This window comes from Schistocerca piceifrons, chromosome 1 (assembly GCF_021461385.2).
Source record: "Schistocerca piceifrons isolate TAMUIC-IGC-003096 chromosome 1, iqSchPice1.1, whole genome shotgun sequence".
Taxonomy (NCBI): Eukaryota; Metazoa; Arthropoda; class Insecta; order Orthoptera; family Acrididae; genus Schistocerca; species Schistocerca piceifrons.
In genome coordinates, this window is record NC_060138.1 from 345,959,278 (window position 1) to 345,981,214 (window position 21,937).

Genomic DNA, 21,937 nt, shown 5'->3' on the forward strand with positions numbered 1-21,937 from the left:
TACATATGATTATATAATAATATACGTGTTTACCTATATATAAAGATTACTGAACTCAGGATTTTTGCTACCCCTCTCTAAGCTGTTTCATACTGTGTGGAATGTTTTGAAACAATGCCTTTTTGAAGTGAAACACAGCAACACACAAGTCTTTCATATTACGAACTTATGACTGGAGCAACGTTGCATTCTACAGCTAGATCTACATTTTTGTCTCCCGGGGTAAATTCTTGGCAAATGCAATGCATTCCTAGATCTTTTGCATGCTGGTGGGATGGCTTGTATTGGCCTCTCTGCTTCATATCTTTTCCTTTCGTCCAATATATTCGGGTCGATGGGCTCCAGTGGCACCTCCATAATTTCTGAACTATTCATTTTCTCATTTACAGCGAACAGGATGTAAAACACAAACTACATTTGTCTTTACATCATTCACACATATGGAAACATAACTGGCTAGAAAATGTGCAAAATGTTGTCATACAGTCCGATTGTATCAAATTTGATACAGTACATTTATACATGTCCTGAGGCTCGTAAACATTTGCACAAACTTTGAACTTGACGTAAGTATTTGCACTTATTTGCTTACAGTTATCTTGATTATTCCTCGCGAGTGATATTATTTCTGTTTCTTACCTTCTCTTTCACGTGGCATCTTCGCTTGCGCGCAAAAACTGTGCTTTTCGTAAAGTGCTACCACCTTCTTGTGACAGCGAGAAACTTGAAAAAAAAAAAAAAAAAAAAAATGACGAGCGTGAATCGCAGATTGTATAGTACGTGGTACACACATTGTTTCTGACTGTGAGAAAAAAATAACGCCCGCTGTATCATACTTGATACGTGAGGACGCTAGAGGTTATCCGCCCATACGCTTATGAAAATGCCAAAACCAAAACTTGTCCAGTCGTATGAAAACTACCTTCCAACACAGTTTTCTCAATTCTATTAACATTTATACAGTCGGAATTCAAAATTAATAAACACTTTTCTGGAGGCTAGTTTTCTGCTAAACTACGTATCGTACAATGATATAATTTTCTAGAGAAAGTAGTAAGAAAATAGTAGATTAAAATGTCATGCTTGATGCTGAAATTTTGCCGCAGAGACAACTGATATTTAGCAAGCGGTAAACTGTTTTCCTTTGATTACTTTGTGGCGTTGTAAGCGAGAAAGTGTTTGGAACGGTTTGAAATTATGTTTAAAAGTTGTTGGAACTCGTTAAGTGCTTCCATTATCCAACAGTGGCTAGGTGCAAGCAGCGTAATTGACGCCCCTTTTTAAGAGAGAAGCCAGCTTTCCCCGCATCATGATGTTTATGATGTCGAATTTCCTGAACCATGTTTCGTACAATGACATAATTCTACAGGTACATTCGGTGGTATATGTGGATATTGTCAGCAAGGTGGATTGTGAATAGAGATAGTAGTAAAGAAGTAATAAATTAAATCGTTATGCCCGCTGCTTAAGTGTTACTGTGTGAACAGCCAAAATGTAGTAAGCGATAAACTTATTTTTCTTTAATTATTCTGAGACTGTACCAACGACAAAAAATTTAGAAAAGGTTTAACATTATTTGTCGAGTTTGTCGGAAGTTGCCAAGCGCTCGCATTCTCAAATACTGCGTAATTTGCGCGCCGTAACTCAAGACATATAAAAGTTTCTAACTTTAATTTTTGTCTTATTGTGTTTAACCTCTAACAGGGTCAATTATGATTCGCAACTCATTTTGCAGACAGATTTTCGAACATCACTTTCAATGGGAGACAGTTTTTAGATTTCGTCACTTTAACTTGAACCTTACTGCGGTTGTTGCTGTGGTCTTCAGTTCGAAAACTTGTCTGATGCAGCTTGCCATTTCATCCTGTGCAAGGGCTCTTCACCTCTACATGAGGACTGCAACCTACATGCACCTCAACGACTTTACTGTATTCAAACCTCGGTCTTTTATTAGCGAATTAGCTGACTTTTGTTGCCTCAGAATGTGTCCTAACAACCTACCCCTTCATTCAGTCAAGTTATGCCAAAAAATTCTTTTCTCCGCAATATGATGCCGTGCTCCTTCATTAGTTACTCGATCTCCTCATCGAATCTTCAGCATTGTTATGTAACACCACGTTTCAAAAGCAATAATCCTTCTCTTGTCTGTGCTGTTTATCGTTCTTGTTTCTCTTCCATGTACGACCCCTCTCCGTACAAAAGCTTTCAGAAAATACTTTTTTGTTTAATACATTTTCCTTTTCAGAAATTCTTTTCTTACTATTGCATCTCTCCATTTTTTATCCACCTTACTTCCGCCATCATCAGTTATTTTACTGCCAAATAACAGAAGTCGTCTACTACTTTCAGCGTTTCATTTTCTAATGTAATTCCATCCAGACTTAATTCAACTGCAATCCACTGCTTTTGTTTCACTTTAGGTAGTCTTCCTCTTACAACCTCTTTTCAAGGCACTATACATCCCATTCAACTGACCTTCCGGCTGTGTTTCAAATTACGAGTTCGCCAATGTGGGACAGATCCTGGAAGCGCCAAGTATTTTGTTCCACCGTCTGCGCTACGCTTAACCCAGATGGACCACTTACTCATGACTTATTTACAGCTTAGTGACCGGATACGAAAAAGCTATAAAATAAATTTCCTGGCTGTTGCGATAAAGCACGGTACAGCAACGATTGCGGTAACGGGATTCGAAAGCGGTACCTCCAAAATGAGAGGCACGATCCCGCAAACCGTTACAGGTCGGTGTATATCTGGCAAAAACAAGTTCTCGATGCAGCGCGCGTGTAACCATAGTCACGTCCGGTACAGACGCCGCATGGTCAAGCAGGACAAGATTCTGGTCACATACCTCCCGTCTAACGACACGGACGGTTCGCCGTTCTAGCGTAAACCGGACAACGCAGACTTCTCCGATTAATTTATGCCTTCTAAGGACAGCAGCCATGCCTCCGGGGACACAGCAATATCTCCAACAAACAAAAGCTGTTTGGCTACCAGTCCAACAACAGAAAGGTATTCTGCCACCTCATCATCAACATCCACGCCAGTAACTTTCAATCGCAGCTTGTCTGCTGACCTTGGAAGAATTACTTTACACAACGTATACACAAAACTGCTGAAACAGTCTTATAATTACAGTTTGTGCTAACAATATCGAGCTCACAGTGCGCTACAGCTTCCTATGGCGTCAACCTAAGACAAACTTTGAATCTCTTGTCACACGATAGCTGAGAAATCTAAACAGAGCAAAGAGTTGCGTCAGCTCATTAATCAACTATGAATACCGGGTTACCTGGTATTAGGGGTTACAAACGTGCAGACCAGTTAGAGAAAATCGTTAAGCATCTACTTCCCAAGGACATATTCCTAGCATACAGTAATTTTCATAGCCCACTCGACAAGCGGAAAAAAACAGAACTGACACTTTAGTGGGGGCACGCATCGTATCATCTAAGGTACTGGTACTGGCGATCCATCTGCAGATTCCTTGTCTTCCTTGGTTTCTCAGCCCAGTGCTCACGAGAAAAGAAATTGTTTCTGTTAACAGACTGAGAGCAGGTCACATCACTATTAATAAAACGAGGCATTTGTTAAAATAAATACCCTCTCCAAGCTGTGAAGCCTGCCTCGTTGGAGAGGACTTTGTAGGTATACTAATACAATGCAATAAATATAATCGGCTAAGAATAATTACTCTACACAATATTTTAAAAATCAGATTATTTTTTCTTATAATAGTTCTTAGTCCGTGGCCAGATTTGATGTAAATCTATTTGCCATTTCGTCCGTCTTTGTAAAAAATTAAGATACTTATCTTATTTTTAAAATTTGAGTTGTTTTTAAATCCGCCTTATGCAAACACTATTTGTTTCTCTTTATCCACCCAGACGTGTTTCGACACCTATGTTTCATCTTCTTTGGGTCAAATTTATTTCTGTAAAGTGTAATATAAAGATTTTAATCATTTATCTATTGTAGGGCTAAAATTTACAAGTGCATATTGTGTTGTTTGTTTCGGCTGCTCACCTCAAAATTACATTGGTAGCGAAGCTGCGTTATGATAGATGGGCTTTTGCGTCCCTTTTGTTGTAGTTTTTGACAGCATGTTATCTGCAAAGTAGTCATGAAGAAAAATTTTACTTGCATTTCTGCTGTACTGTTTCGTGGGTATTGGTTATGTACGTAACTGTACTTATATTTCTCGTCCTGCTGCATGTCTCTGGTGAATATCTCTTCCTACTGCTACTGAGTAACCTGTTTCCACACATATTCTCCACAAAACGTGATTTGAGCAGACACTTCTGCTGTCTTCATTCTCACTGAAAAGTGCTCTGTTGTTGTCGCTGCTCACTTGTTCACTGTTTGCCTTACGTTTTGCCTTTTCACTAGCAATGTAGCTTTGAGGCGAGCTACAGGAAATACACTAACAATATGCAGATGTTGAGTCTTAGGACTACAATAGATAAATGATTAAAATCTTTATATTATACTTTACAGAAGTAAATTTGAGCCACAGAAGATACCACATAGATGTCTAAACATGTGCGGGCGCATAAAAGGAAATAAATAGCGCTTTCATACGGCGGATTTCAAAACAACCCACATTTTAAATCGCAAACACGGGAAAACGTCAAAAGGAGCATCAAACCTAGGTAAGATGATCTTACTTTACGTTTTTTGTGCATATTTATGAATATGTGCGTACTTAATTTAAATTTTACATGAACGTTCGTGGCTTTTGTCGTAGTGGTTCAGTCAGACTAATGTACTTTGTAGACTGTCTCGCACAATTGTTCGCTTATCTTTATACAATTGGCTTATGCAATGTGTTTTGTTTCATATTTTGTAATGAAGTCACACAAGTGTCCTATTTATTTCTCTATGTGACGTAACTTCATCTGTAGCTTTGCCTAAAACCACATGAAAAACTCTGTGTCGTTGATGCGCTGCAGCTAGCCTAACTAATATAGGCGTGGATAGTTGGCAACTGGCACGAACCAACCGACGTTCGCACCTACTATCAACCATTTTTCGTCGTAACAACTTTTCCACAGTTCATTTCCTATTCTTGTCTCCAACTTCGACTGCTGCTGCCAGGTAGCACTGTTCTCGAACACCCCACGAGCGCAACATGTTTGCGAGATTGTGGCATCAATCTTGAGGATCTCCGCCGAGCCTCCTTTATCATGCACAGAGAAATCAAGCACCTCAACAATGAAACATGTCACTAGCATCTCGCAAAGGCGAACGTACGCCAGAAAAGCACGAAAGGTCTGTCTGGCAACAGTGTCGTACGAATCCTTCTCTGTGTGATACGGTCAACATCCATATTTAGACGCCTGATAAACCAAAAGGCTATCATTATGCAAGTGTTTATGAAATTATCAATGTAATCAATGTACCACGTGATCACACGAAGACGCACACAGCGTCCGGTCGGCTATACTCGTGAGCTGAGTGAAAGAAGGAAGGAAGGAAGGTCAGGTTAAGTATGCTGTCAACGATGAGATCAACAGGGACGGAGTTAAGATGGAACAGGTGAAGTGTGTAGAAGGAACTGGTCCGCGTCCTTTTCGAAAGAAGTATTCTCGCATTTTCCTTATGCTACTTACTTAAGGGAACACCCGAAAACATAAAAATGGATAGACGTACGAGGATCTGAGCCGTCTCTGTCACGAATGCAAGTAGATTGCCTTGCAAGTATTCCGTTTATATGTTGGCAGCGCTATAGACTGCATTAGTATCACTGACAGCGCTGTGCGCCCCCTGTAAGAGACTCTGTGGCTGGTTGGACTCGTAATTAGACGCTAATAGTTAGCAGTGATGGAGCTTTGCAGTGTTAGCGTGAGCGGACGGTCTGGACGTGTGTCCGTCATGGAGATTTAATCGGTTGGAGATGGATTGTAAAATGTGTGTAATGGAATTATTGACGATTATATAATTTTTGGAACTGGATGTCGAGGTAAAATCTGCTAAAATAAATTATTTGCTCTGCAACAATATCTTTCCTTTGCTAACTACAAGCCTATTGTACACTACTGGGCATTAAAATTGCTACACCACGAAGATGACGTGCTACAGACGCGAAATTTAACCGACAGGAAGAAGATGCTGTGATATGCAAATGATTAGCTTTTCAGAGCATTCACACAAGGTTGGCGCCGGTGGCGACACCTACAACGTGCTGACATGAGGGAAGTTTCCAACCGATTTCTCATACACAAACAGCAGTTGACCGGCGTTGCCTGGTGAAACGTTGTTGTGATGTCTCGTGTAAGGAGGAGAAATGCGTACCATCAGGTTTCCGACTTAGATAAACGTCGGATAGTAGCCTATCGCGATTGCGGTTTATCGTATCGCGACATTGCTGCTCGCGTTGGTCGAGATCCAATGATTGTTAGCAGAACATGGAATCGGTGGTTCGGGAGGGTAATACGGAACGCCGTACTGGATCCCAACGGCCTCGTATCGCTAGCAGTCGAGATGACAGGCATCTTATCCGCGTGGCTGTAGCGGATCTTGCAGCCACGTCTCGATCCCTGAGTCAACAGATGGGGACGTTTGCAAGACAACAATCATCTGCAGGAACAGTTCGACGACGTTTGCAGCAGCTTGGACTATCAGCTCGGAGACCATGGCTGCGGTTACCCTTGACGCTGCATCACAGACAGGAACGCCGGCGATGGTGTACTCAACGACGAACCTGGGTGCACGAATGGCAAAACGTCATTTTTTCGGATGAATGCATGTTCTGTTTACAGCATCATGATGGTCACATCCGTGTTTGGCGACATCGCGGTGAACGCACATTGGAAGCGTGTATTCGTCATCAACATACTGGCGTATCACCCAGCGTGATGGTATGGGGTGCCATTGGTTACACATCTCGGTCACCTCTTGTTCGCATTGACGGCACTTTGAACAGTGGACGTTACATTTCAGATGTGTTACGACCCGTGGTTCTACCCTTCATCGTCCGCATCTCGTGGTCGTGCGGTAGCGTTCTCGCTTCCCACGCCCGGGTTCCCGGGTTCGATTCCCGGCGGGGTCAGGGATTTTCTCTGCCTCGTGATGGCTGGGTGTTGTGTGATGTCCTTAGGTTAGTTAGGTTTAAGTAGTTCTAAGTTCTAGGGGACTGATGACCATGGATGTTAAGTCCCATAGTGCCCAGAGACATTTGAACCTACCCTTCATTCGATCCCTGCGAAACCCTACATTTCAGCAGAATAATGCACGATCGCATGTTGCAGGTCCTGTACGGGCCTTTCTGGATTCAGAAAATGTTCGACTGCTGCCCTGGCCAGCACATTAACCAGATCTCTCACCAATTGAAAAGTCTGGTCAATGGTGGCCGAGCAACTGTCTCGTCACAATACGCCGGTCACTACTCTTGACGAACTGTGGTATCGTGTTGAAGCTGCATGGGCAGCTGTACCTGTACACGCCATCCAAGCTCTGTTTGACTCAAGGCCCAGGTGTACCAAGGCCGTTATTACAGCCAGAGGTGGCTGTTCTGAGTACTGATTTTTCAGGACCTATGCACCCAAATTGCGTGAAAATGTAATCAAATGTCAGTTCTAGTATAATATATTTGTCCAATGAATACCGATTTATCATCTGCATTTCTTCTTGGTGTAGCAATTTTAATGGCTAGTAGAGTATAATGTAAATACTGTAAATTGCTCGGTAATAGCCAAGGGAACTTTATGTTAATGTATCGATAGCAACGACGAAATAGCATTATTTGTGCCGTTGTTTATCTTTGCGTATGGAGACACTGCCGGCCGAAGTGGCCATGCGGTTAAAGGCGCTGCAGTCTGGAACCGCGAGACCGCTACGGTCGCAGGTTCGAATCCTGCCTCGGTCATGGATATTTGTGATGTCCTTAGGTTAGTTAGGTTTAACTAGTTCTAAGTTCTAGGGGACTAATGACCTCAGCAGTTGAGTCCCATAGTGCTCAGAGCCATTTGAACCATTTTTTATGGAGACACTGTCGCACTACGAGCACAAAGGAAGTGGAGTAGCCCGTGTCATGAAAAAGTGCGGAAGTGTTTATTGGGAGCTTCCACAGACGCGGTGTGCGCCTATGATCGTGTAGTGTTGGCACTCCTAATTCATTAACCCGCGAGTATTGAGAACACGGCAGGAGGGGAGAGTCGGAAGAAGCTGCGATTCCAACTATTGCCTGTTCCATAATTATACGTGCCCTTGCAGACGACTCGTGGTTTTCAGCCACCACCGGCAGCAGCGGCAGCTTAGCATTGTCGTCAGCTACATTCTAGAACATCGTAAGACTGTACAGAGTTGACCCAGAGGCATTTCTTTCACAATTATAGACTAAGCTGAATAATCATCTACAACAGGTAAAACTTATAGGGCACCTGTGTTGTCATTGCCCTCAGACGTGTTGTCATTGTCCTCAGACATTATTACCAAGAAAGGTCCCCTTCTTTTTTATGCAGTCATCGAGTGTCGTAAAAATATGAAAATTGATTAACTATTTACTGCCAGTTTTGTTTGCTAATGACCAGTTTCAGACTAAATTCTCTGCCTCAGTAACGGTTCATTCTTGTACTGCATAACAGAGGCTTATTAATTTGCAATTTTGAGTATAAACTTCAATCACTTAAAGTAACATAAAATTTCACTGGCAAAACTAATAACTGAAGAAACAGCACAAATTAAGAGTGCGCAATTTCATTTATTCTGTATTTACCTTAGCCAGTGACTTCTACTGGCTTGGCACGTACCTTACAGTTACCTTACAACTAAATCCGTTGCTCATTTGCTTAAACTGAATTCAGTTCAATCTTTCAATAATAAAACGTAAATTGCTTACTTTTTTTCCAAATCTTGCGTTACATTATGGTGAGGTTATTGAAAGTTATTTTTTACGAAACAAAGTTTCCGTTACAGTCATTTATTTAACCATTTAACCGTTTACTTTCAAAATGCAGTATTTTGGACTGAGTAACTGCAAACTCACTCTTTCTGATTCATTTATTTTATGGTGGACTGTCGTGTTGTGGAAAAGGGTGACAAACTTCTGTTGCCACGCCAATCATTATTTGCTTAATTTTCTTTGCCATTACCTTTCTTAAGATTCTGGACATTCGTGCCCTAGTGGGCTGGCATTTAATTATACCTTTTTTGCTAATCAGTATTTTTTGTGTTATTAGTATTTTTTGTATTAAAATATTACGTGGTACCCTTTTTCGCCCTGTGTGGTTCATGAGGGACTGCACTAAATTCCACCCATTTCAAAATTATCAGTATTGAGAGCAGATTCTTCCTTCAGAAGGGTTGTCACGCTACCCTCAGTTTGGTGATGGCAGATCTTACCAAACTCAAGGCCGGATTTCATTTATGTAGCCAGGAGATATTTAGATGGCTTAACTACTCTTGAAGATGGAATTCAAGGTAAAATTCGCAAGCATAGTGCAAAAGCAATTGCATGATTAGGCTCGTGATTGTTAGTCCGAGTTTGCAATAATCGCATGTTTTGCTTGTGAGTTAAAGATGCCTTCTTTTTCCTCCAAATAATAATAATTATTGTCCACATCTAAATAATACGCTGTATTAATGTAACTTTGAAATAATTTGTTAATCTGGCAGTCAGCCATTATTGATACCTATGTCATTGTAATTGTCATTGTTATTTTTAATACTTGGTCATGATGATTTCTGAAGTTTTTAAATAGACTTGATTTATGAAATTCCTTCTCACAAGTTATTTAGCAGTTAGCAGCACCCAAACAATCTCCTTTATATTCATTCGTTGTAACAATAAGCTTTAGCCGCTGCTACTGCGGAATTTGTTGCATATACGTTACAAGGTCTCTTGTACAATTTCCTTCTATTAACCGTATTATTTTCTTCCGGCAACGATAGCCTTACTCACTGTAATATATCATTAGGCATTTCCGATCACAATGAATTACATCGCAATCCAGTAGGCTGATTAGGAAGGGGGGGAGAGGTTAAAATACATTATACAGCGTGATTTAGCTGCCCCTACCTATAGGTTCTATGCAACTCGCAGCGGGCTCAAAAAACACGCCCGAGATTTTCATTCTCTCTTTCTTGCAAGACGCAAACTATTAGTCCTACAGAAAAAAATGTACAGGACCTTTTTGTAGAAATTGTAAGGTAGTTAAATTTTGTACTGGGATACGTTTTCGCTAGAGGCCACGGTTTTGGAATTATTCAAGAAAACTGTACAAAACTAACCTTCATATGCGTTTTACTTGACTGACTTGAAAACCATGGCCTCCAGCCAAAACGAATCACTGTACAAAATTTAACTGCATTAAATTTCTAACAAAAAGGTCCAGTTCATTCTTTCTGAAGGACTAATAGTTTGCATGTAGTGAGCGAGAGAATATCAAAAGCTCGGACGTGGTTTTTGAAGGCGTTGTGGGTTGCATAAAAGGCATAGGTAGGGGCAGCTGAAACACTCTGTATATCTTGCACATATATATCTCCAGAAATTAGAAAGGGCTGAGCACTTTCAAAATCTTCCACTTCACTTCAGTTTGAATGCGCTCGAAGATGATTTTCGGTCAGGATGTCTACGATTCAGTGGCGCAAACGGTTCTTCAAAATGCGTGGTGCCGAGTTTGCCTCATTTACATTCCTTTTTTTTATTTTATTTGTTTATTTATTTTTTTTTTTGCTTGATTGATTAAAGTTAAGTTTATCATTGTTTTCTTTCTTCAGAATATAAGATAAAAGACAAGGGATGAAGAAGAACTCAAGGGATAGCTAAAATTAGCACAGTAATATCGTGTCAAGGACCTTTCAATCAGCTACCATTACACTCGATTATGTCGATCGTTGCGCAAGCGCAGTGAACCGGAAGTCGGTGCATAAGCGGTGATGTATAAATGAGTAGTTCAGTGTCGCAAGTGAATGTGGCCGAACCCGTACTAAAGACATTGTGTTAGAATTTAACAACTGTCGTCCTGTCATCACACTGCAGTGCAGAAAAGATATCGACATTATGTAAGACGGCACAACCCGAAATTGGGGTATGGAGGTTCGCGCATTTTTTAAATCAACGTCTTCCAAACTGTTGGATCCGTCACAGTGGACATTATAACACTGTGTTTTCCATTTGGCCACGTACTTCACCAGAGCTGACACGCACGGATTTCTTTTTATGAGGTTGTGTAAGAGATCTTGAGTATGAGCCTCCTTTGCTAAAATTATTTCTTGAACTCAAAATGAGCATTTCAGATGCGCTTGTGCCGATGATGCCACATGTGCTTCCACATTGTAAGGCACAAAATGGATTATCGCTTACAACTGTCGGTGTGATCAAGAGGAACCACAGAGAACAACTAAGAGTTATATAAACAAATTAAACATTCTTTTACATTCTCTGTATTTATTATCGATGGCCGGCCGTTGTGGCCGAGCGGTTCTAGGAGCCTCAGTCTGGAACCGCGCGACAGCTACGGTCACAGGTTCGAATCCTGCCTTGGGCATGGATGTGTGTGATGTCCTTAGGTTACTTAGGTTTAAGTAGTTCTAAGTCTAGGGGACTGATGACCTCAGATGCTAAGTCCCATAGTGCTCAGAGCCATTTGAACCATTTTATTATCGATTTATCCTTAAGCATTACATAGTTTCAGGCGTTTGTAGTCTCTGTATTCATTTTGAATTGCCCTGTATTTGATCATACGTTCATACACGTGAGCGGCAAACAGATGTCACAGTGCACTAACGTAACGTCCAAATCCTTGTATGAATGAGCGGGCTGTGACCTCCGGTTGCTCCCTCAGATATGCAAACAAGACACGGCTGTTTACAAAGGGCCCATTGCATAACCAGCAGACAAACATCATTACGCCAGCACCGGCGGACGTCTTGTTTACATATGAATATAGGAAATTAGGTGAGTGGTACAAGAGGTATTACAGAATCTACGACGCATCATTATCTATCGAATAAGAAAATGTAACTAGTTTCACGTTCTACCAGATGTTAACTGCGTCCAGGGAGTCCGTTGTTTGCTGTTAGCGAGAATGAACTGACATCACTCTTGGCAAACTACGAGCGTTCTTCGATTGCTCGTACATCTACATCTATACTACACCACCTGGCGGTGTGTGGCGGAGGATACTCTGTGTACCACTTTCACTTCCCTCTTTTCCTGCTCCAGTTGCATATGTTTTGCTGGAAGAGCGACTGCCGGTAAGTCTTAATGTGAGCTAGAATCTCTGTAATTTATCATCAAGGTCTTTTCGCAACATATACGTAGGAGGAAGCAACATACTGGTTGACTGGTTGACTTTTCTAGGAACGTACGGTCTCCGAAATTTCATAGTAAACCAAACCGTGATGCAGGACGCCTCTCTTGCAGGGTATGCCATTGCAGTTGGTTAATCACCTGCGTCACGCTTTCGCGCTTACTAAATGAACCTCTAACGAAACGCGTTGATCTACTCTGGATCTTTCATATTTATCTGGTACGGATCCAACAGTGAAGAGTAATATTCAAATATGGATCGAACTAGGGTTTTGTGAGCTACCTTCTTTGATAAGGGGAGACGGAAGGCAATTTTTATCCCTATTCTGCCAATGCTATTTTACCCTTTGAATAGGTACACTTTTCAAAAGAACTATAAGTGATAAAACAATCAAATTTTTACTGCATTTGTATAACATATATGCCTCAATTTACAAGTAAAATGAACATAACACCTCTTATGGTTTTGAAGAGAAAAAATATATTCTTTCACTAGTAACATTTAACTTTTTATGTACATTAATTATTATAAAACAGTTTCTGATTGTTTGGTCGTTCTCAATTTACTTGTAATAACTTATTACCATCTACAGTACAAATTGACCAAATTTCATGTTTCTAACCCCATTAGTTTATCAAATAATGGTACCTCAAAGTAAAAAAATGTAGTTTTGAGAAAAATCCATTTAAAGTTTAACATTGCACTTCTAATATAGCCATTGATGACAATTACTTAGCACTAATATTTTCCTGCACCATACTGAGCATCATCTAAATCATACTGATCTTCTTTTCTTCTCTTGGTCCCTCTTCTTTTCTGTCTGGCTTCTTTTGCGCATTTTAAATGAGCAATATCTGCTTTGCGGATACTCTCTTTATCTACCTGCACCAAGGAGTTTGCAGTATTTCCACTAGATTTTATTCCGAATAATTCCAAAACATCCAGTTTTCTAATTACACCATCATTGAAGTATAAAATAGCATCAGGAACACCAAATTTGAGGGTTATAAGCTGAACAAATATAGTTTTCGGTAACCGGTTCCAAATGACAGAATTCACACATTCATTTCAATTTTGGGTTTTCTCATGAAGACATTTCTTCAACAAGGTATCTTTACAAAGGTCTCTAAATATGGGTTTAATTTCATTTTATTTAATTAAATGCTGTGCATTAAACTCTGCACGGCGCAAAAAGGAAGGCGTGGCATTTAAGTGCCAGATTGCACAGAGCGTCAGGAAAACCATCAGATCTCACGAAAAAATTGCCGTATTTATATAAAACAAAAACTGTTTCACGCAGGAAAGACCAGGCATTTCAAAGATGCTAAAATCTAAAAATCGAATTTTTGAATCCCACTTGCCTTCTGTCTCCCCTTAATGGACTACATTTTCTGAGGATTCTTCCAATGACTCTCAATATGGTGTCTAGCTTACCTGGAGTTAGTTTTATGTAATCGTTCCACATTAAATCGCTCCGTACACACGCTACTAGATATCAGTGATTGTTCTGCGATCGTGTAATCATACAATGACAGGTTTCCTGTCTATGCATTCGGAACGGGTTACGTTCGTTTACGTTGAGGGTCAACGGCCACTCCTTCCAATAGCAGTCGATTCTCTGCAGGGCTTCCTGCATTTCGCTGCAGTTGTCTAGCTTCGCGATGTTATGCGTGTAACATTTGCACACGAAGTTAATCGTCAGCTGGTCCTGAAACACGTTGTTAGTTGTCATTACGTAAAAAAGAGATCTTCCTGAATTTTTACAGACTAAAAGAGATAAAGATTGTTCATTAGGCGGTAATGCGGTACTGCCTTCCGGAAGTCTAGGAACGCACCATCCACCTGGGCGCCACTTCTACGATCTTGTGAATCTCGTGGGCGAACACAGCCAGCTGAGTTTCACACGATCCTTGTTTTCGGAAACCACGTTGATTTCTACAGAGGAGCTTTTCGATCTCCAGAAATATATGAGCATGAGACATGTTCCAAAATTTTACAACCGACCGACGTCAGAACTATAGGGCTATAGTTTTGTGTACCTGTCCGATGACCCTACCCTGGGAGTAAGTTGTCTGATGGAGACAGCCTTACAAAGGAGCTGGAACGCCTGTGTAGAGTGTCAGTGGATGTTCTTCACATCACATTAGCACAACTTCGACCAAGAGTAGACGTGACCATTCGGAAGATAAAGAGCAGTTGCTTTCAACTCTTGTTTAGAGTGCTTCAGTAGTGTAGCACTGCAGGGGAATTGCTCCGAACAGATCTACGTCGCGTAAAATTCGTCCCGCGCGCCGCACACTGCTGAAGCCGTCGGCACACGGGAGAAGTTAGCTAATGGTGACGTACGCTCTACGAGTTTTGTGACGTTCCTCCTTGTTATTTCACGTTGAGAAGCCACGTCACGTGAAGGAAGCAGAAAGCTCGAGGCCCGCGAGAAAGACAGGCCGTGGTGCGTACGTCACAGCACGTGACACTACATGTCTTGCGAGTGCCAGTAGCTGCCTCCGGAGGGGAGCGAGTTAACTATTTCACAAGAATTTAGTAATTCTTGACTGCGTGTTTAAATGCTTGGAAGTTCTCGATAGCACACGATAAAATTAAGATCTTTACTGGGCAACTTTTCCAATAAATATTGATTTCTCGTGGACCCAAAGTTCAGCGTTTGTGATGACCTCAACCCACAGGAAAAATAATTATCAAAATCTGAACTGTGAAGTCATCCAAAATTCTAGTTGGAAAACCACACTCTTTGTTATACTTCTCAATTGGTCACGATCCCACTTTGTTTATGAACTGAAAACTCTTATATTCACGAGAATCTGCTCTGAAATTAACCTGAACCGACAAAATTATGTATATATGCTCTGAAACTTCAAAGGAATTAGAAAAAGTGACAAAATTTCGTGAATCACACACAATACTGTTAACAATCGCATGAACACTGGGGGGTTTCACCATACATCTACCAACTTTTGAGTATAACCAGTATCTCTTAATACTACGACTCGTAGCAATACAATATCAAAAAACTTTTATTACTGGGTAATGAGTCACTACGAGATTTGACAGCCGACATTTATAATTCCCGCTCACGTCAGGAAAAGCACCAATACGGGAATAGCAGCTTTTACATTATTGGTCAGAACGCAAGCAATTATGGCAGTCGCCGTAATTTTCGCGCGAAGCCATATTTCGCGGCAAAATACTCTTATTAGTTACTGTCATATATCTAGTCTCATAACAATACATAAAACTACATAAAATAACTACAATAATTTTGACATGCAAGGAGAATTAGTCCTAATGAGAGGAAGAAGTTTGTATTTACTGGTGTTTCAACAATGACTACCAGGCAACTTTTAATTCACTGATTGTAATTTTATTTTCGTTAGCAGAAAGCAAACAAACTAAACAAAGAATTTAATCAAACAGAGTCTGTAATTCTTATACTTTTAATAGAGAAAGAAAGTGTCTAGGTCATGGGATAGCGTTCAGCGAAATCCCTTAACTTTTTGTTGCATACAAAGCGTTGCGTTAGGCAGCACGATGTCGGCGGGTTACGATGATGAGAGCAGGATACAGACAGTTCCGCTGGTTAATCTTCTCCGGCGAAACGCAAATAAAGTTCCGGCACAGCTGTATCATTAACCCCGTGGTGATTAACAAACCACAAGACGCCAGTATGCGAACGTTGTTGACATGTCCCCTCTTTCAAAGTACATGACGTAGACATCGCTCGTTTTTACACTTTATGCACTGTCCGTGACGCTATCGTCCATAATTACACGGTTCGTCACATTCATATAGTCTTAGCCACAAATACACAGTTCATAGAATTGTTCATGTATGTGAAGCACACCGTAAACAATGTCCACTCTGTTCTCGTATTTCAAACTTTGACAACGTCACTGAAAGCCATTTATATTGCACAGTTAATTAGTCTTCACTTTCATGGCTTGATAGAATGTGATATACAGCAGTCCCACCACCCAAAACCAATACCAGCAAAGTTCATTGGAATAAAGGCACAGTTCGTGTCGGCCACAACAAAGTAATGTTAGCGGCACTTTCACAGTACGATTTATTTAATCTTAGGGGAGTTCGCTGGTGATGGCATTACATACCGCAGTGGTAAAGAGAATTAACAATCTGATAGTTCGCTATCACTGTCCATACAATTATGTATGCTTTTCATGGAACACAGTACTATTTTTCCCGCGCACGCTTCACAGACACGGCATCCACCATCCCCTCTACTACGCAACAACCTTTCAACTCTCGATATCACTATCGCTGTCCCCTGTCTGTAGATGTTATATCTTTATCGTAAATTACATAAACCTTTATAAATGTTATTGACTGCATTTTTCACAATTAATAATATTCCAAAAGAGAACTGTAGAAACTCTACCACTGGTACAAAGCAAGAAACATATTTATCCATTGGGAAACGAAATAATCACAATTACATCTTTACATTTAAAAACCACAGTAGAATGTTACAAAATCACAATTAGAAATGCCCATATGAACAAAAGGAAAAGAATAGAAATCCAAATAAAATCACGAAAAAAAATTTTATATGCATAATTAGCAATGCCTTCACACGTTCACAAAGAGTGGCCGACAAGCCAAGTAATGTGACGTCCCAAGTTGGTCCCGCAGAAAGCAAGACGCCATGTTGTACTCGTCTTGCTCAGTAGAAGCCCATATTAGGTGGGTTTTATGTTATACCTTACACCGCATGAATATGTTGTTTCTAAGCACCAGCACATCGAATGTCTCTAGAACAAATCGTTACTGGTACGCAAATTAATAGCATATCCGCGATTAAAGCTTACAGAAGACTAAGATAAAATCCAAAGTCTCATATACCGAAACGACAGCCTAACGTGGCCTGTAGAGGCAACATAGTAAAGTGCAAAAATCAGGTCGTCAGTGGGTTCGAGTCCTGCTGTATCTGTTTTCCATTCTGGAAACATCCCCCAGGCTGTGGCTAAGCCTTGTCTCCGCAATATCTTTTCTTTCAGGAATGCTAGTTCTGTATGGTTCGCAGGAGAGCTTCTGTAAAGTTTGGAAGGTAGGAGACGAGATAATGGCAGAAGTATAGCTGTGAGGACGGGGTGTGAGTCGTGTTCGGGTAGCTCAGTTGGTAGAGCACTTGTCCGCGAAAGGCAAAGGTCCCGACTTCGAGTCTCGGTCCGGCACACAGTTTTAATCTGCCAGGAAGTTTCACATCAGCCCACACTCCGATGCAGAGTGAAAATCTCATTATGTGATACATGTTTTATTTGTTAGCTGAACCTTCACAGACGGAGAACTTGCGAAGGCATCATGGTACCTTTCGTTGGTGACACAACAGGCCCCTTTGAGTCACTGCGTTTGCCGGCAAGCTGAATAAATGAGGTCTAAAGGCCAACAACATGAAAAATAGATATTTTTTAATTAATGGTTTTTGACATTGCCCATACAGCCGGCCTTAGAATGATTTTTCAAGATTTAAATGTATAACATGATGAAGAACTAAAAAATATTACCAGTTACATTAATTAAGTCAGTCCGCAGCTCGTGGTCGTGCGGTGGCGTTCTCGCTTCCCACGCCCGGGTTCCCGGGTTCGATTCCCGGCGGGGTCAGGGATTTTCTCTGCCTCGTGATGACTGGGTGTTGTGTGCTGTCCTTAGGTTATTTAGGTTTAAGTAGTTCTAAGTTCTAGGGGACTGATGACCATAGATGTTAAGTCTCACAGAGCCGGCCGCGGTGGCCGTGCGGTTCTAGGCGCTTCAGTCCGGGGCCGCGGGACTGCTACGGTCGCAGGTTCGAATCCTGCCTCGGGCATGGATGTGTGTGATGTACTTACGTTAGTTCTAAGTTCTAGGGGACTGATGACCTAAGATGTTAAGTCCCATACTGCTCAGAGCCATTTGAACCAAGTCCCACAGTGCTCTGAGCCATTTGAACCATTTAATTAAGTCAAAGATCCAAGAAGTTCTTTTGTTAATATGAAAGGAGGGTTGACAACTCAAATCATAACTCTTCATTTGCTGTGTTATACTATAAAATTTTTTAAAACACTAGGTGTCGTCTTTCTTATGTTCGTATTTGTCCTCTTATAAAATCATATTAGAGTTTTCTACCTCATCACTACCAAATTCATATAAAGAAGATATGATTTTCAGGCGGCAGAGATGTTGCCGTAGTCTCCCATGACTGAAACGAAGTCGTGCCATTGTCACTGTAAAGTTTTCTGCTGCATTTGTAATTTTGGTAACAAGGACGTAATGGGAGATGAGGTACCACTGTAGCATAGTTTCTCCTCTTGATTTCGTACTACGGGTGCAGGTTATCGTCCCATCGAGCCCTGATTCTACCCAATATAATATGTAGGAAATCAACTGGTGGTACTTTGCTCCTCTGTATAAGGTCCCCGAAGTGTCCAAGAGCCGTCTTTCTGTGTGGAAAACTACGTCACATGAACGGAGGGTGCCGAGGCAGTGAGAGGGTTTGGGAGGAACGAGATGATGTTATCCTTGGCCTCACCTAGAGAAATTTGCTTCACGCCGGTGATTTGGCTGCTGGTTCCTGCAAGCTGCTGCTGCTGCATGTATTCATATCCGGCCGTATGAATGTTTCATGGCCAGCGGAAGAGCGAGGCGAAGCAGGAAGTGCAGACCGCAGAGCTGTTTCTGGCTCGCTGTGTATCGCAGGTCGGCACCACGACGTGGGCATTCTCAGCACGTGCATATACTCGTACGTGGACGACTCGCCATTCCAGGAGGTAACGGGACACCGCCAAACAAACACATAACTCAGTGCATGTACAGGGTGTTTCAAAAATGACCGGTATATTTGAAACGGCAATAAAAACTAAACGAGCAGCGATAGAAATACACCGTTTGTTGCAATATGCTTGGGACAACAGTACATTTTCAGGCAGACAAACTTTCGAAATTACAGTAGTTACAATTTTCAACAACAGTTGGCGCTGCGGTCTGGGAAACTCTATAGTACGATATTTTCCACATATCAACCATGCGTAGCAATAATATGGCGTAGTCTCTGAATGAAATTACCCGAAACCTTTGACAGCGTGTCTGGCGGAATGGCTTCACATACAGATGAGATATACTGCTTCAGCTGTTCAATTGTTTCTGGATTCTGGCGGTACACCTGGTCTTTCAAGTGTCCCCACAGAAAGAAGTCACAGGGGTTCATGTCTGGCGAATAGGGAGGCCAATCCACGCCGCCTCCTGTATGTTTCGGATAGCCCAAAGCAATCACACGATCATCGAAATATTCATTCAGGAAATTAAAGACGTCGGCCGTGCGATGTGGCCGGGCACCATCTTGCATAAACCACGAGGTGTTCGCAGTGTCGTCTAAGGCAGTTTGTACCGCCACAAATTCACGAAGAATGTCCAGATAGCGTGATGCAGTAATCGTTTCGGATCTGAAAAATGGGCCAATGATTCCTTTGGAAGAAATAGTGGCCCAGACCAGTACTTTTTGAGGATGCAGGGACGATGGGACTGCAACATGGGGCTTTTCGGTTCCCCATATGCGCCAGTTCTGTTTATTGACGAAGCCGTCCAGGTAAAAATAAGCTTCGTCAGTAAACCAAATGCTGCCCACATGCATATCGCCGTCATCAATCCTGTGCACTATATCGTTAGCGAATGTCTCTCGTGCAGCAATGGTAGCGGCGCTGAGGGGTTGCCGCGTTTGAATTTTGTATGGATAGAGGTGTAAACTCTGGCGCATGAGACGATACGTGGACGTTGGCGTCATTTGGACCGCAGCTGCAACACGGCGAACGGAAACCCGAGGCCGCTGTTGGTTCACCTGCTGCACTAGCTGCGCGTTGCCCTCTGTGGTTGCCGTACGCGGTCGCCCTACCATTCCAGCACGTTCATCCGTCACGTTCCCAGTCCGCTGAAATTTTTCAAACAGATCCTTTATTGTATCGCTTTTCGGTCCTTTGGTTACATTAAACCTCCGTTGAAAACTTCGTCTTGTTGCAACAACACTGTGTTCTAGGCGGTGGAATTCCAACACCAGAAAAATCCTCTGTTCTAAGGAATAAACCATGTTGTCTACAGCACACTTGCACGTTGTGAACAGCACACGCTTACAGCAGAAAGACGACGTACAGAATGGCGCACCCACAGACTGCGTTGTCTTCTATATCTTTCACATCACTTGCAGCGCCATCTGTTGTTGAAAATTGTAACTACTGTAATTTCCAAAGTTTGTCTGCCTGAAAATGTACTGTTATCCCAAGCATATTGCAACAAACGGTGTATTTCTATCGCTGCTCGTTTAGTTTTTATTGCCGTTTCAAATATACCGGTCATTTTTGAAACACCCTGTACGTTGGTCGATCTTTGCTTTACTTACACTGAGGTGAGGAAAATCGTGGGGTAGCGATATTCACATGTACAGATGGCGGTTGTATCGCGTACATAACTTATGCAAAGTCAGTGCATTGCGGAGCTGTCATTTGTAGTCAAGTGATTCAGGGGAAGAGATTTCCGACATGATTATGACCACACGCCGGGATTTAACAGACTCCGAACGCGGAATGGTAGTTGAAGCTAGACGCATGGGACATTCCATTATGGAAATCGTTGGGGAGTTCAGCATTCCGGGATCCACGGGGTGAGGTATTCCAAGAATACCAAATTTCAGGCATTACCACTCAACACGAACGACGCAGTGGCCGACGGCGTTCACTTAACGACCGAGAGGAGCGGTGTTTGCGTACAGATGTCAGTGCTAACAGACATGCAACACTGCGTGAAACAACGGCAGAAATCAATTTGGGACGTTCTACGAAGATATCTGTTACGACAGTGCGGCGAAATTTAGGGTTAATGGGCTGTGGCAGCAGACAACCGGGGCGAGTGCCTTTGCCAAACGCCTGTAGCGCCTCTTCTGGGCTCGTGGTCATATGCGTGGACCCTAGACGACTGGAAAACCGTGGCCTCATCAGATGAGTTCTGATTTCAGCTGATGCGAGAGTTGGTGTTGCGCAGACCTCCACGAAGCCATGGACACAAGTTGTCAACAAGGCACTGTGCAAGTGTGTGGAGGCTCTATATTGGTGTTGTGTGAACCGATCATTTACTGAAAATGATTATGTTCGGCTACTTGGAGGACATCTGAAGCCATTCATGCAGTTCGTGTTCCCAAACTACGATGAAAATTTTGTGGATCACAGTGCTCCCTGTCACCAGGCCACATCACTTCGTCACTGGTTTGAAGAACACTGTGAAGAATTGGAGCGAATGATTTGGCCACCTAGAGCGCAACACATGAATCCGATCGAAAATGGCGAGATCAATACATGCACAAAATCCTACACCGGCAAAACTTTCGCAGTTACGGATGACTATAGAGGCAACGTGGCTCAGTACTTCAGCAAGGGACTTCCGACGACTTCCTGAGTCCATGCCACGTCGAACTGATGCACTACGCCGAGCAAGAGGATTTCCGGCACGATATATTGCTTTTGTCACCTCAGCGTACTAGGTTCGTACGTCATGTAATAGGGTGGCGATTTGTCCAGATAATATGGACTGCTCAGCGAATTTATATTTACTGGCAAAGTCAGGAATTCTCAAAGTTTCAGAAAAACGCAAATACTTCTCAATATCGGCTGTACACATGTTTACAGAATTAA